The following is a 15,330-nucleotide window of genomic DNA, read 5'->3' as shown; positions in this document are numbered from 1 at the left end:
TATGATTGATAATGTGATTTCACAAAATGGCGTATAAATGACGTCACGGATGAGTGATCACGCTGGAAAGCTTATTATGTCTAAGTTAAAGTATTTGAAAGACATTGTGTAATTTTTGTGATCATTGCAATTCAACTTTTTGAGATAATTGTTACACAAAAAGTGTACAGAAAGAATAAAAAAAAAAATAATAAAAAAAAAAATAAATAAAGATTTCATACAATAACAATAGGTGATCATTTTATTCTAAATGATCACCTAATAACTAGAATTTAATTCGTCACTTTGACGAATTATAGGTGATCATTTTTATCATTTTAATGAAATTAACATTTTTTAAACATGCACGTACGTTAACATACGATCATAAAAAGTTGATGTACGCCATCCTACGACATGATGCATATGCTTATAGTGCTGAGTTGTACCTATTATGTGTCATAGAATATATACTCTATACAGTACAGTGTACAGTATATCTATATACAGTGTAACATAGGTGAAATTACGGGAACCACACATTTTTTAAACATGCACGTACGTTAACATACGATCAGAAAATGTTGATGTATACCATCCTATTATATATGCTTATATTACATAGCCTATGTAAATACGTGAACGTGATTGGTTGAAACTGCGTCACATGACTACCGCTGCGAGGATCGTAAATCGTATATATCCTCGAGAACGATGATATTGACCGATTAATTTTCGCGTAATTATCGTGTCCCCTGTCATTAAACATATACATTCTCGAGTTCGATGATATTGACTGTGTAATTTTCGTGTGGCAACACTCGCGTTTGCCGATAAATAAACAAAAGTCATCTACTGGATTTGAACTCGGGTGGAATTGTCACTCCACCATCGCAAGACAACACTTCCACCGTTGCGCCACGCAGCTTGCTTGAAGAAATTATTCATCTAAACTATTTAAACTATGCATACATAGCGCCCTCATTTGTTATTAGTCCTCCCTAAATGTGATGAAACACCGTTTGTGATTGGTCAATACTCACGGTAGTAACCTAGTAACTACGCGCTGAACATCCGGTGATTCGGCTAGCTCCTCGAAGAGAAGACGATGAATTGTTTATTCGGCCTACCTGATTATAATATTATTATTAATAGGCTTATTGATGGAAATTCTTCTGTTAATTTAAACGACCTAGGCCTAAGTGAATATTTTATTGCCAAGGAATCATTAATTAGTAATTATCTGTATATTATTCTTCGCAAGGTAAGGTGTCTATATATACAGGAGGCTTGTTTACATACAATACAAATACTATAGAATAGGAGGCCTAGCCTAGCTTCACCAGCAGACTTGTTCTTGGCTATATAATATAACAGATATTGCCTTTTACATCGGTTAAATATAAGATTTGACATCCCCTTGGGAATGATATTATGTTCTCGGGGAATATATATTTCCCTCAGCTGGCGCTTCGGGAAATATATATTCCCTCGAACATAATATCATTCCCTCGGGGATGTCAAATCTTATATTTAACCTCTAAGCAGTCAATATCTGTATAATAGTGCTGAGTTGTGCCTATTATATGTCATATACAATATGTACAGTATATACTGTATCTATATACAGTGTAGCATAGGTGAAATTACGGGACACACATCATGTTCTGATTTTTTGATATGATGGAATTATCAAAATAAACTTGAAGTGGACCATTTTGAAAGATAATGCATTGAGCAAATAAATATAAGAATTGGAAGAGAATTTGGCACGTAGAAGCGCAATGCGCGCTCTTTGAAATTTGTATAACTTTGACTAAAGAAATTTAAAAACTACTTTTTAACTTCAACTGGCCATATGATAACTTCGCAACATCAGATGGGCTTATTTTTTATATGAATTCATATCTACATTTCATCAGCTTTCATAATAATTTATAATCTTCAAGGTCACATTTAATTCTGAAGAGCTGTAAGATATTCAAATGTATGGTGTAGGTGAAATTACACGACCTACGTTATTCAAGGTTTTACGCGCAATGGCGTCATTAAAATGAAAACGCTGACCACTCATGGAAAGATAAATAATTAAGCAAGCACATACTGCAATTTGTGCAAAATTCGAGCACAAATAACCGAGATACTCTCTGTTGAATGTGATAATCTACACAAAAAGATAAAAAATCCTAATTTTTAAATTCAAGTGGCCATTTGATGACGTCACAACATTTTGTACATCAAATGTGTACATGAATTCATATCTACAACTCAATAGCTTTCTGAATAAGTTAAAAAAATTGGGGGTCATCTTGCATTCTGAAGAGTTATTTTCATTTTAAAAAAGGCCTATTTTTCACCATTTTCAGCACTTTGATGCAATTAATGTGCGCATTTTGTCATTTTTAACCTGCTCGTATAGCGTTATTTTAAGTCGCAACAGACTCAAATTTGGTGAATGTACTACGGATGGTGGGTGGAATGCGATTTGTACAAAAAATTGTATTGTTTACGCTTTTTAAGTATCGCGCGCGCAAAAACGTCTTTTTGCGCAGTAATTTTTTGAAACACGCAAATGGCCTAATTCATGCTCTAAATTGATCAAAACTTAATTTCAAGCTTTTTAAATTTTTAACGCGCAATTTCACGTGCATGACCTTGAAACACGCAAGTTTTTATTTGCTTATATTTTTACCCTTGACCTGAAGTTTACGTGTAGTGAATTTGATTGATATGTGATAAAGAGTTATGGAGATATGATTGATAGTGTGATTTCACAAAATCGCGTATTAATGACGTCACGGTTGAGTGATCACACTGAAAAGCTTATTATGGTTAAGTTAAAGTATTTAAAAGACATTGTGAAAAATTTGTGATCATTGACATTTAACTTTTTGAGATAATTGTTACACAAATTTGTACAGAGAGAAATAAATAATAAGAATAAGAAGAAGAATAAAGATTTGATACAATAACAATAGGTGATCATTTTATTCTAAATGATCACCTAATAATAATAATATGCTTTATTTAATCACGGATACTTAACTCAACTAAAAGTTGTTTTTCAGTAAGACCGTGCTCAAAGGAAAACACCAATAATAATAAATGTAAAAAGCAGATATCAAATCAAATAATAAAACAATTACAGAAGCAAAAAACAAAAGCAGATAATAAAACAATTACAATGAAATAAAATGAAACAAGGATATGACAATGACAATTGGCTGAAAAAAATTTAGTAAATGCCGAATGTAATCCTTTGACTGTATATAACTCTCGAATATTTTGTCATCTTTACCTCAATACACAACGCTACAGCCTGACAGACTTAGCATATTCAACCAAAAACCAACAACTAGTTACTATGGGTTCCGTGATTGAACTTACTACGGACTGTGTGGGGAAGCTACTTAATGAAACAAAAGATACACGGCGCTTCGACACAATGTTCCGACAGGAAATACAACAATGACAATTGGCTGAAACAAATTCAGTAAATGCCGAATGTAATCCTTTGAATGTATATAACTCTAGAATATTTTGTCATCTTTACCTCATTCTACAACGCTACAGCCTGACAGACTTAGCATATTCAACCAAAAACCAACAACTAGTTACTATGGGTTCCGTGATTGAAATATTTGATCTTACTATGGACTCTGATGTCGAAGAAGATGTTATATAATATAAGCAGTGATTCAGAATTTGAAGACGAAGACATACTAGCTATGACTGGTGCCTATTTTACAGCAAAGGAGGAGGAAGAGATGAGGGAAGAGATGGGGGATATGACGTGTTTAATGGCGATTCAACCCCCACCTCCAATGAACGTTGATTTCAATAATGTATCTAATACTGAAGAAGACGAACATTACAGATCGAGAATAATTTCTGAAGAGGAGAGGATTGTATACGACGACACGTCATCGGTAGTTGACTACCACCTATTTCTGCCAAGAAAAGCCGATGTAGAAGATGAGGTAGAAGATGGGGTGTTTGCGGAAGAGTACCTGAACCCTGTGCTGGAGGCGGAGATTAAGAAAGAAACTACCGAACTTGAGTACAAAGAGATAATGAGAACAATTGAGAAGGTTTTCATAGAAGAATTTATATTCATTCTGAAGGACATGGTTGAACGTTATAACTTTCACGGCTCAAGATATGAACAACTCCTAACATTTTTCGACCAATTCTGGCATTGAAACTTGTGGACAATAGCGCTACCCATTTTGAATGGGCGCTAAACTACTTTCATTTACGTTGTATAAATGTTGATGCGTTTGCTAAAGCCATAAAGTTGATTACAAATGATTCAGAACTTTTTAATACGATTTTTTACCAATTGTAATTTGTACAAATTTAAAATAATATCTTAACACTTTTTTTAATTAATGTTACATTATATTTTTATATTTCTTATTTCTTTTCGGTAAATTTATTATTATTATGGTTGTAAATTATATTGAAATAGAATATGTGTTAAAATAAAGGTTTTGTTTTTTCTTTTAAAAGCAACAACAACGAAAATGAATTTGATCTTTGCGTGTTATTTAAGTATTTTATTTATTTTTTTAATTTTCATTTGGGTGAATGAGGGTAATGAGTATGGATGAGTACTTAAGAAAAGTATATTATTACGATCCTAAGTATCCTGATAGTTTTGGTGGTGTGGACCGACTTTATCAAAATGTAAAATACGATTTAAATATTACCAAGAGACAAGTTCATGACTGACTGAGCAAGCAAGATACATATACATTACACAAATCCATTCAACGTAAATTCAAACGAAACTGGGTACTTGTAAGTGTTATTGATGAACAATGGGGAATGGATTTGGAAAAATAACGTGTATAAAATTTGATTCAGGCAAACTGTTTGACTTTAAATTTCCAAAAATCAAAGGAAGTCAATTTTGAAATAGTTGGTAGCATGGTACAAGGAATCGGACTGGAAAAAATAACAACAACTAATCCTAACAAAATAACCCGTAAACCAAATTCTCACTCTCTACCATTCAAAAACAACATTTTTGATGTAGCGATTTTTTCAAGCGGTATTGTCATGAACGTATTGAAAAGAAAATAGTTTTATTGTCAATGATTTGTCAAGTGTTTTATTTTAATTTCAATTACTATTGTATTGTATTTAGTTTTACCCGTTCATGTTGGCATGATCAATATTTGCTCAAACTCCATTTTATCGTTATGTTTGTAGTTTTTTTAGAGCTTCCCGATCATCGTAATAATGATATAACTAGAATTCGTAACCGTGTGTTAGATTCCACGCGTATTATATACATATTGTCTTACTTTAATTCCTTCTCTCGTTATTCACCCGATGTAGTTTGATCAAACAATTGTACCTGAGCCTGAAAGGTTAGTTGTTATGGTACAAGGAATCGGCCCGGAAAATAATTTGTTTTCTTTTCTGTTAAATTATTATTATGTTTGTGAATTGTGTATTGCAATAGATTTGTTTAATGAAATTAAATTAATTAGTCCTATGTTTTGACTTAATTTACTGTCAGTGTAAATTTGTAAAAGTAGTTTTCCTACTTTAATTCACGGTAAATTTATTTATCGACTTAATTTAATTTGTTTTCTTTTCTGTTGTTGTTAAATGTAATTGCAAACACACATAATAAATGATTGTGATTATAAATATTCTGTTTACTTCTTTTAATTTTAAACAGTACAATAGATCTGTAATGTAAAGTTATATTTTATATATAATAAGTAATATTACAAAAATAAACATACAAAATGTATAAAGCATAGATTAATTAAATTTAAATACAATTTCTTTATTTCAAAATGAATTTCATTTTCTACGTGTTTTCAATTTTAAATCTTTTAAGAAAGACACAATAGGTACTGCTAAAAAAATAAAACGCACACAAAAGAAAACAAATTTGAGACGCACGATATGTAACGACGGTTTCAATAAAAAGGCATATTATAAATGTATTTTTACCAAATGTATAAAGTAAAGTGTTATTATTGAGAAATATACATTTTAGATAAATGATAACACATCTAAAATTAATTAGAGAGATCAATACAATATGGTGTTCATAATAATTTGTTTTGATGACTAGAGGAAACATCTGAAGACATTCAACAAAAAACAAGCGTTAACACCATACAAGTCACTAAGAATGCTACTACTCTGAAAAAAACATCTCCCTTCAAGCACAGAAACAAATTCTGAACGAAAATAAAAAATAAAAATAATTAGTAAACGAAACACGAGCATTATAAATAAAATGAATAATTTAAGAATATTTGTTAAAATACCCACGAACAAAACAAAAAAAAAAGAAACATACTAACCGATTTATCGTCATTACGAAGTTCAAATAACGAAAACTTTTCCTTGAAAAATCCACAAGAGACACGTTTTACATTTTCTAACTGCATTTCAGTGTCACATTGTTTCGCAACACATGTACATAAAACGAGTCCTGTCACAAATCTGCCGACATTTATTTTTTTATCGCTCATCATTTGTTCTAATACATAATACAGCGCTTCCGAAGAAATATCTTTACACAATTCTAACACATTAAAATTGTTTTCCAACTCTTTACAAGCACGAATAGTACTCTGGAGGATGGGTGAATCCAAAACAATTAACCCCGTCAATTTATATTCAATGTATACTAAAACTACTTCCTCTAAATCAACCATAACGCTCGACAAAACAAATGATAATGGATGTAATTACCAAGAAAGTTACAACTTAAAACATTTATTTTTGTTTTTAAAAAGAAGTTGTAACATAGAAACTAATTTTGTCAGGAAATGTGTTTTTATTATTTATGTGATTTATTTGTGTTTAGAAAGTTACAACATTAACATTTAATTTTGTCAAAAAAAAAATGTGAATATACGGAGCCGAATGTAATTTTTAATCCTTAGTATAGTGAGAGATTTTATATAAGAAAAAAAAAAAAAGAGCGAACGGAAACTAATGATTGCAGATTAGCCATATAGAAATGGATTGAAATTGGAAATCCACATGATCAAAGAAAAGAAACCATCGTTCCGACAGAAGCTAATGACAATTACAAAGGATGACACAGTTTGAATATAGTAATTACCGTAAAACATAATTAAATGTTGTCAAGATAGTTGTCAAAAATAAATAAAATATAATATACTGAATTTACTTTGTACATTTATTTAATTTAGGCCGTAATTAGGGTTGTTGTTCATTTATGATTGTGAAAAATATACATACGAATAAAACAGCTATATATATATATATATAAAAAAAAATAATGATTCAGTGTTATAATTTTATTTACCTGTCATTATGTTAAATAAAACATATTCTAAATCAAATTTATATCATGTTAGATATATTTTCAAGAACATTTGTTACATAAAAATAAATTTGTAAAGAAATTTGTTACATAAGATAAATTTGTTAAGAAGTTTGTTTCATAAAAATATTTGTGTAGATAAATTTGTTACATGAAAATAAATTTTTCAAAATATTTGTTACATAAAAATAAATTTGTAAAGAAATTCGTTACATAAATTTATTTTTTACAAGAAGTTTGTAACAGAAAATTATTTTGCTAAGAATTAGTTGCATCAATTGATTTTATCAACCGTATGTAACATAAAGATTTATTTTGTTGAAAAAAAATATTTTGTCATTCAGTCCATTTGTTCAATAGGCCTAGTTCGTTTAAGTTTTTAAGAATTATTTGTGTAATATTCTTGTATATAAGAGAATTTATTTTTAACCTTTGTAATTATTTTGTAAATATCATTTATGCAATATTTTTGTGTGTAAATATTTGAATTTATTTATACTTTTTGTATGGAAATAATTATACTAATATTAAATATCATTATTTGTTTATAAATTTAATTGTGATTATAGATTTATTCTAATAATGAATTTTAACATTTGTTTTTTGCTCATCACTGCATATTCAAATTAGTGTGTATGCAACCATAGTAAATTTAATAAGTTCTTGCGCTGTGCGCTTACGTCCTAGTGAAGCTTAAATACAGCCCAATTCACAGGCCTAGTTTTAAAATACGTTTGATAGGCATATATAGGCCCTTGAAATTGGGCTGTATTTAAGCTTCACTAGGACGTAAGCGCACAGCGCAAGAACTTATTAAATTTACTATGGTTGCATACACACTAATTTGAATATGCAGTGATGAGCAAAAAACAAATGTTAAAATTCATTATTTATAACTTGATAAAATGCCTGCAGCATCATCTTCTTTTACATTAGCACATTTCATCCAACATTTTAAATAATGGGAGAGCTCATTCAGCCATTCCCTGATGGACATATCTTTAACTCTGTTTGAATTTCTAAATTTAAATCTGTAGGTCTCTGCGGACTCTACTATGACACGCATGTAAACACAAACAGTATTTACTTCTCAAACTAAGTTTGATATTCGCCATAACACTTTGTCATATCATCAAACGACTTGTTTTATTTTTTTAAAGTAATTATTTTCTAAAAGATTGTTAACAAATACCGAGTTACCGGAGGAAGTCTGTCCGCTAATCACCGCGGTGAAAGGTGTTACTAAACGCCCAGTCATTGTCATTATACTGCGTTCTTAACTTGAATTTTCATATAAGTAGTTGAAAACAAAAATTTTAAAAATGTAACAAGATTCATGAAACATTTTTTTTTTTTTTTTTTTATGTAACAAACTTAATGACAAAATAAATTTTATGCAAAAAGATTCTTAACAAATTATTTTTATGTAACAAATTTAATGATAAAATAAAATTTATGTAAAAAGATTCTTGATAAATTATTTTTTATTTAACGAATTTCATGACCATTTTTTTTTTCTTATGTAACAAGTTTTTGATTCTGAAATTAATCGACATACTTATAAAGAATAAATCTATAATCACAATTAAATTTATAAACAAACTAGACATGAAACTCGTCACTTTGACGAGTTAGTTATCCGCACCACGACAAACGCCACGTGCACGTCATACGTTGGAATATTGCACACAGATAAAGATTATGGCATTATGACAAGAACTGAAGAATATGACATGCTGTTAGTGCTGAATTTTGTGTCATATAGTATATACATGCAAACAGTATAAGCTGTATACATATTACATACAGTGTAGAATAGGTGAAATTACGGGACCCGCCATTTATTCCAATTTTTAACATGGCGACGGTATCAAAATGAAACACTTAGATAGCAATTTCAGAAGGAAATTATCTCAGGAACAACATATTAACGTGTAGAAGAAATTTGAATACGTAAAATATAGATGCGCACCCTTTTAAATGTGATGAACTATTACGCAAAATATGAAAATACGACTTTTTTTATTCAACTGGCCATATGATGACGTCACAACATCCGATTGGCAAAATGTTTACATGAATTCGTATCTACAATCCAATAGCTTCCAGAAAACGTTTTAATCGTGATTATCACATTTTATTCTTACGAGCTATTACAGATTAAAATTTACTGTAAAGATGAAATTAATGACCCACGTAATTAAAATTTTTAGGCATGATGACGTCATAAAAATTAAAATATTTTTATCTCATGCTAAAGAAAGTTGATTGACCTACACAATATATAAATGTAGGAGAAAAAGGAATACAGATAAGCGCGATGCGCTCCATTGAATGTGATGAGCAATAACGAAAGAGACAAAAATCCTATATTTTACATTCGTGTGGCCATACGATGACGTCACAATGTTTTTTTAGCCTTATTGATGCATGATCCGATATCTACAACTCATCAACTTCTAGATTTTGTAATAAAAATAAACGGTTAACGGTTTACTTTAGAAACTATGACTGTTTAAAAAAAGACATAATTTTGACGATTTTTAAAGGTTTTTCATAAAAAACGCGCACGAATTGTCTAATTCAACGTGTTCGTATGGCGTTATTTAAACTGGAAAAGGTCTAAATTGTTTTCAAAATCACTGGGAAAGGCTTGAAAAATATAATTCAAGAGAAAAAAATATGTTTTTAACGCTATGTGCGCACCGCGCGCATAAAAAATTGCGCGCCCGTGAGAATTTTTGACATGCTCAAAATGACAAGAAACGCGTAAAAAGTTGATTAGAAATTAATTTTGCGCATTTTGAAATTTTAAATGCGCGTACGCGCGTAACTTCTTGTCAAACATGCCATTTTTAATCCGTAGAAAGTTTGCCCCTGATATGACTTAAATTTTGTCAAAGTGTCAATACTAAATGACTTTTGGTTTTTAATCTATGATCAATCATTGAAATTCATAAAATTGCGCATAAGTCACGTTGCGCAACTATGACGTCATTCAAAAATAGGAGGTGCACAACTTCACGTAAATGCCCATATGTTGTCAAAGTTATGAAATGTTATGTTTACACATTTTAGAGGAACACGACTCACAAAAAGGAAGGAAGGAAAGAAGAATAATACAGAAAAAAAATATTGATCTCATACAATTACAAGGAGTTATCCGCTTGGTATACCAAGCGGATAACTAATAATGATATTTAATATTAGTATAATTATTTCCATACAAAAAGTATAAATAAATTCAAATATTTACACACAAAAATATTGCATAAATGATATTTACAAAATAATTACAAAGGTTAAAAATAAATTCTCTTATATACAAGAATATTACACAAATAATTCTTAAAAACTTAAACGAACTAGGCCTATTGAACAAATGGACTGAATGACAAAATATTTTTTTCAACAAAATAAATCTTTATGTTACATACGGTTGATAAAATCAATTGATGCAACTAATTCTTAGCAAAATAATTTTCTGTTACAAACTTCTTGTAAAAAATAAATTTATGTAACGAATTTCTTTACAAATTTATTTTTATGTAACAAATATTTTGAAAAATTTATTTTCATGTAACAAATTTATCTACACAAATATTTTTATGAAACAAACTTCTTAACAAATTTATCTTATGTAACAAATTTCTTTACAAATTTATTTTTATGTAACAAATGTTCTTGAAAATATATCTAACATGATATAAATTTAATTTAGAATATGTTTTATTTAACATAATGACAGGTAAATAAAATTATAACACTGAATCATTATTTTTTTATATATATATATATATATAGCTGTTTTATTCGTATGTATATTTTTCACAATCATAAATGAACAACAACCCTAATTACGGCCTAAATTAAATAAATGTACAAAGTAAATTCAGTATATTATATTTTATTTATTTTTGACAACTATCTTGACAACATTTAATTATGTTTTACGGTAATTACTATATTCAAACTGTGTCATCCTTTGTAATTGTCATTAGCTTCTGTCGGAACGATGGTTTCTTTTCTTTGATCATGTGGATTTCCAATTTCAATCCATTTCTATATGGCTAATCTGCAATCATTAGTTTCCGTTCGCTCTTTTTTTTTTTTTCTTATATAAAATCTCTCACTATACTAAGGATTAAAAATTACATTCGGCTCCGTATATTCACATTTTTTTTTTGACAAAATTAAATGTTAATGTTGTAACTTTCTAAACACAAATAAATCACATAAATAATAAAAACACATTTCCTGACAAAATTAGTTTCTATGTTACAACTTCTTTTTAAAAACAAAAATAAATGTTTTAAGTTGTAACTTTCTTGGTAATTACATCCATTATCATTTGTTTTGTCGAGCGTTATGGTTGATTTAGAGGAAGTAGTTTTAGTATACATTGAATATAAATTGACGGGGTTAATTGTTTTGGATTCACCCATCCTCCAGAGTACTATTCGTGCTTGTAAAGAGTTGGAAAACAATTTTAATGTGTTAGAATTGTGTAAAGATATTTCTTCGGAAGCGCTGTATTATGTATTAGAACAAATGATGAGCGATAAAAAAATAAATGTCGGCAGATTTGTGACAGGACTCGTTTTATGTACATGTGTTGCGAAACAATGTGACACTGAAATGCAGTTAGAAAATGTAAAACGTGTCTCTTGTGGATTTTTCAAGGAAAAGTTTTCGTTATTTGAACTTCGTAATGACGATAAATCGGTTAGTATGTTTCTTTTTTTTTTGTTTTGTTCGTGGGTATTTTAACAAATATTCTTAAATTATTCATTTTATTTATAATGCTCGTGTTTCGTTTACTAATTATTTTTATTTTTTATTTTCGTTCAGAATTTGTTTCTGTGCTTGAAGGGAGATGTTTTTTTCAGAGTAGTAGCATTCTTAGTGACTGGTATGGTGTTAACGCTTGTTTTTTGTTGAATGTCTTCAGATGTTTCCTCTAGTCATCAAAACAAATTATTATGAACACCATATTGTATTGATCTCTCTAATTAATTTTAGATGTGTTATCATTTATCTAAAATGTATATTTCTCAATAATAACACTTTACTTTATACATTTGGTAAAAATACATTTATAATATGCCTTTTTATTGAAACCGTCGTTACATATCGTGCGTCTCAAATTTGTTTTCTTTTGTGTGCGTTTTATTTTTTTAGCAGTACCTATTGTGTCTTTCTTAAAAGATTTAAAATTGAAAACACGTAGAAAATGAAATTCATTTTGAAATAAAGAAATTGTATTTAAATTTAATTAATCTATGCTTTATACATTTTGTATGTTTATTTTTGTAATATTACTTATTATATATAAAATATAACTTTACATTACAGATCTATTGTACTGTTTAAAATTAAAAGAAGTAAACAGAATATTTATAATCACAATCATTTATTATGTGTGTTTGCAATTACATTTAACAACAACAGAAAAAAAAACAAATTAAATTAAGTCGATAAATAAATTTACCGTGAATTAAAGTAGGAAAACTACTTTTACAAATTTACACTGACAGTAAATTAAGTCAAAACATAGGCCTAATTAATTTAATTTCATTAAACAAATCTATTGCAATACACAATTCACAAACATAATAATAATTTAACAGAAAAGAAAACAAATTATTTTCCGGGCCGATTCCTTGTACCATAACAACTAACCTTTCAGGCTCAGGTACAATTGTTTGATCAAACTACATCGGGTGAATAACGAGAGAAGGAATTAAAGTAAGACAATATGTATATAATACGCGTGGAATCTAACACACGGTTACGAATTCTAGTTATATCATTATTACGATGATCGGGAAGCTCTAAAAAAACTACAAACATAACGATAAAATGGAGTTTGAGCAAATATTGATCATGCCAACATGAACGGGTAAAACTAAATACAATACAATAGTAATTGAAATTAAAATAAAACACTTGACAAATCATTGACAATAAAACTATTTTCTTTTCAATACGTTCATGACAATACCGCTTGAAAAAATCGCTACATCAAAAATGTTGTTTTTGAATGGTAGAGAGTGAGAATTTGGTTTACGGGTTATTTTGTTAGGATTAGTTGTTGTTATTTTTTCCAGTCCGATTCCTTGTACCATGCTACCAACTATTTCAAAATTGACTTCCTTTGATTTTTGGAAATTTAAAGTCAAACAGTTTGTCTGAATCAAATTTTATACACGTTATTTTTCCAAATCCATTCCCCATTGTTCATCAATAACACTTACAAGTACCCAGTTTCGTTTGAATTTACGTTGAATGGATTTGTGTAATGTATATGTATCTTGCTTGCTCAGTCAGTCATGAACTTGTCTCTTGGTAATATTTAAATCGTATTTTACATTTTGATAAAGTCGGTCCACACCACCAAAACTATCAGGATACTTAGGATCGTAATAATATACTTTTCTTAAGTACTCATCCATACTCATTACCCTCATTCACCCAAATGAAAATTAAAAAAATAAATAAAATACTTAAATAACACGCAAAGATCAAATTCATTTTCGTTGTTGTTGCTTTTAAAAGAAAAAACAAAACCTTTATTTTAACACATATTCTATTTCAATATAATTTACAACCATAATAATAATAAATTTACCGAAAAGAAATAAGAAATATAAAAATATAATGTAACATTAATTAAAAAAAGTGTTAAGATATTATTTTAAATTTGTACAAATTACAATTGGTAAAAAATCGTATTAAAAAGTTCTGAATCATTTGTAATCAACTTTATGGCTTTAGCAAACGCATCAACATTTATACAACGTAAATGAAAGTAGTTTAGCGCCCATTCAAAATGGGTAGCGCTATTGTCCACAAGTTTCAATGCCAGAATTGGTCGAAAAATGTTAGGAGTTGTTCATATCTTGAGCCGTGAAAGTTATAACGTTCAACCATGTCCTTCAGAATGAATATAAATTCTTCTATGAAAACCTTCTCAATTGTTCTCATTATCTCTTTGTACTCAAGTTCGGTAGTTTCTTTCTTAATCTCCGCCTCCAGCACAGGGTTCAGGTACTCTTCCGCAAACACCCCATCTTCTACCTCATCTTCTACATCGGCTTTTCTTGCCAGAAATAGGTGGTAGTCAACTACCGATGACGTGTCGTCGTATACAATCCTCTCCTCTTCAGAAATTATTCTCGATCTGTAATGTTCGTCTTCTTCAGTATTAGATACATTATTGAAATCAACGTTCATTGGAGGTGGGGGTTGAATCGCCATTAAACACGTCATATCCCCCATCTCTTCCCTCATCTCTTCCTCCTCCTTTGCTGTAAAATAGGCACCAGTCATAGCTAGTATGTCTTCGTCTTCAAATTCTGAATCACTGCTTATATTATATAACATCTTCTTCGACATCAGAGTCCATAGTAAGATCAAATATTTCAATCACGGAACCCATAGTAACTAGTTGTTGGTTTTTGGTTGAATATGCTAAGTCTGTCAGGCTGTAGCGTTGTAGAATGAGGTAAAGATGACAAAATATTCTAGAGTTATATACATTCAAAGGATTACATTCGGCATTTACTGAATTTGTTTCAGCCAATTGTCATTGTTGTATTTCCTGTCGGAACATTGTGTCGAAGCGCCGTGTATCTTTTGTTTCATTAAGTAGCTTCCCCACACAGTCCGTAGTAAGTTCAATCACGGAACCCATAGTAACTAGTTGTTGGTTTTTGGTTGAATATGCTAAGTCTGTCAGGCTGTAGCGTTGTGTATTGAGGTAAAGATGACAAAATATTCGAGAGTTATATACAGTCAAAGGATTACATTCGGCATTTACTAAATTTTTTTCAGCCAATTGTCATTGTCATATCCTTGTTTCATTTTATTTCATTGTAATTGTTTTATTATCTGCTTTTGTTTTTTGCTTCTGTAATTGTTTTATTATTTGATTTGATATCTGCTTTTTACATTTATTATTATTGGTGTTTTCCTTTGAGCACGGTCTTACTGAAAAACAACTTTTAGTTGAGTTAAGT

The sequence above is a fragment of the Antedon bifida genome, chromosome 5 (genome assembly GCF_963402885.1).
Source record: "Antedon bifida chromosome 5, ecAntBifi1.1, whole genome shotgun sequence".
Taxonomy (NCBI): Eukaryota; Metazoa; Echinodermata; class Crinoidea; order Comatulida; family Antedonidae; genus Antedon; species Antedon bifida.
This window is presented reverse-complemented; position numbering follows the sequence as displayed.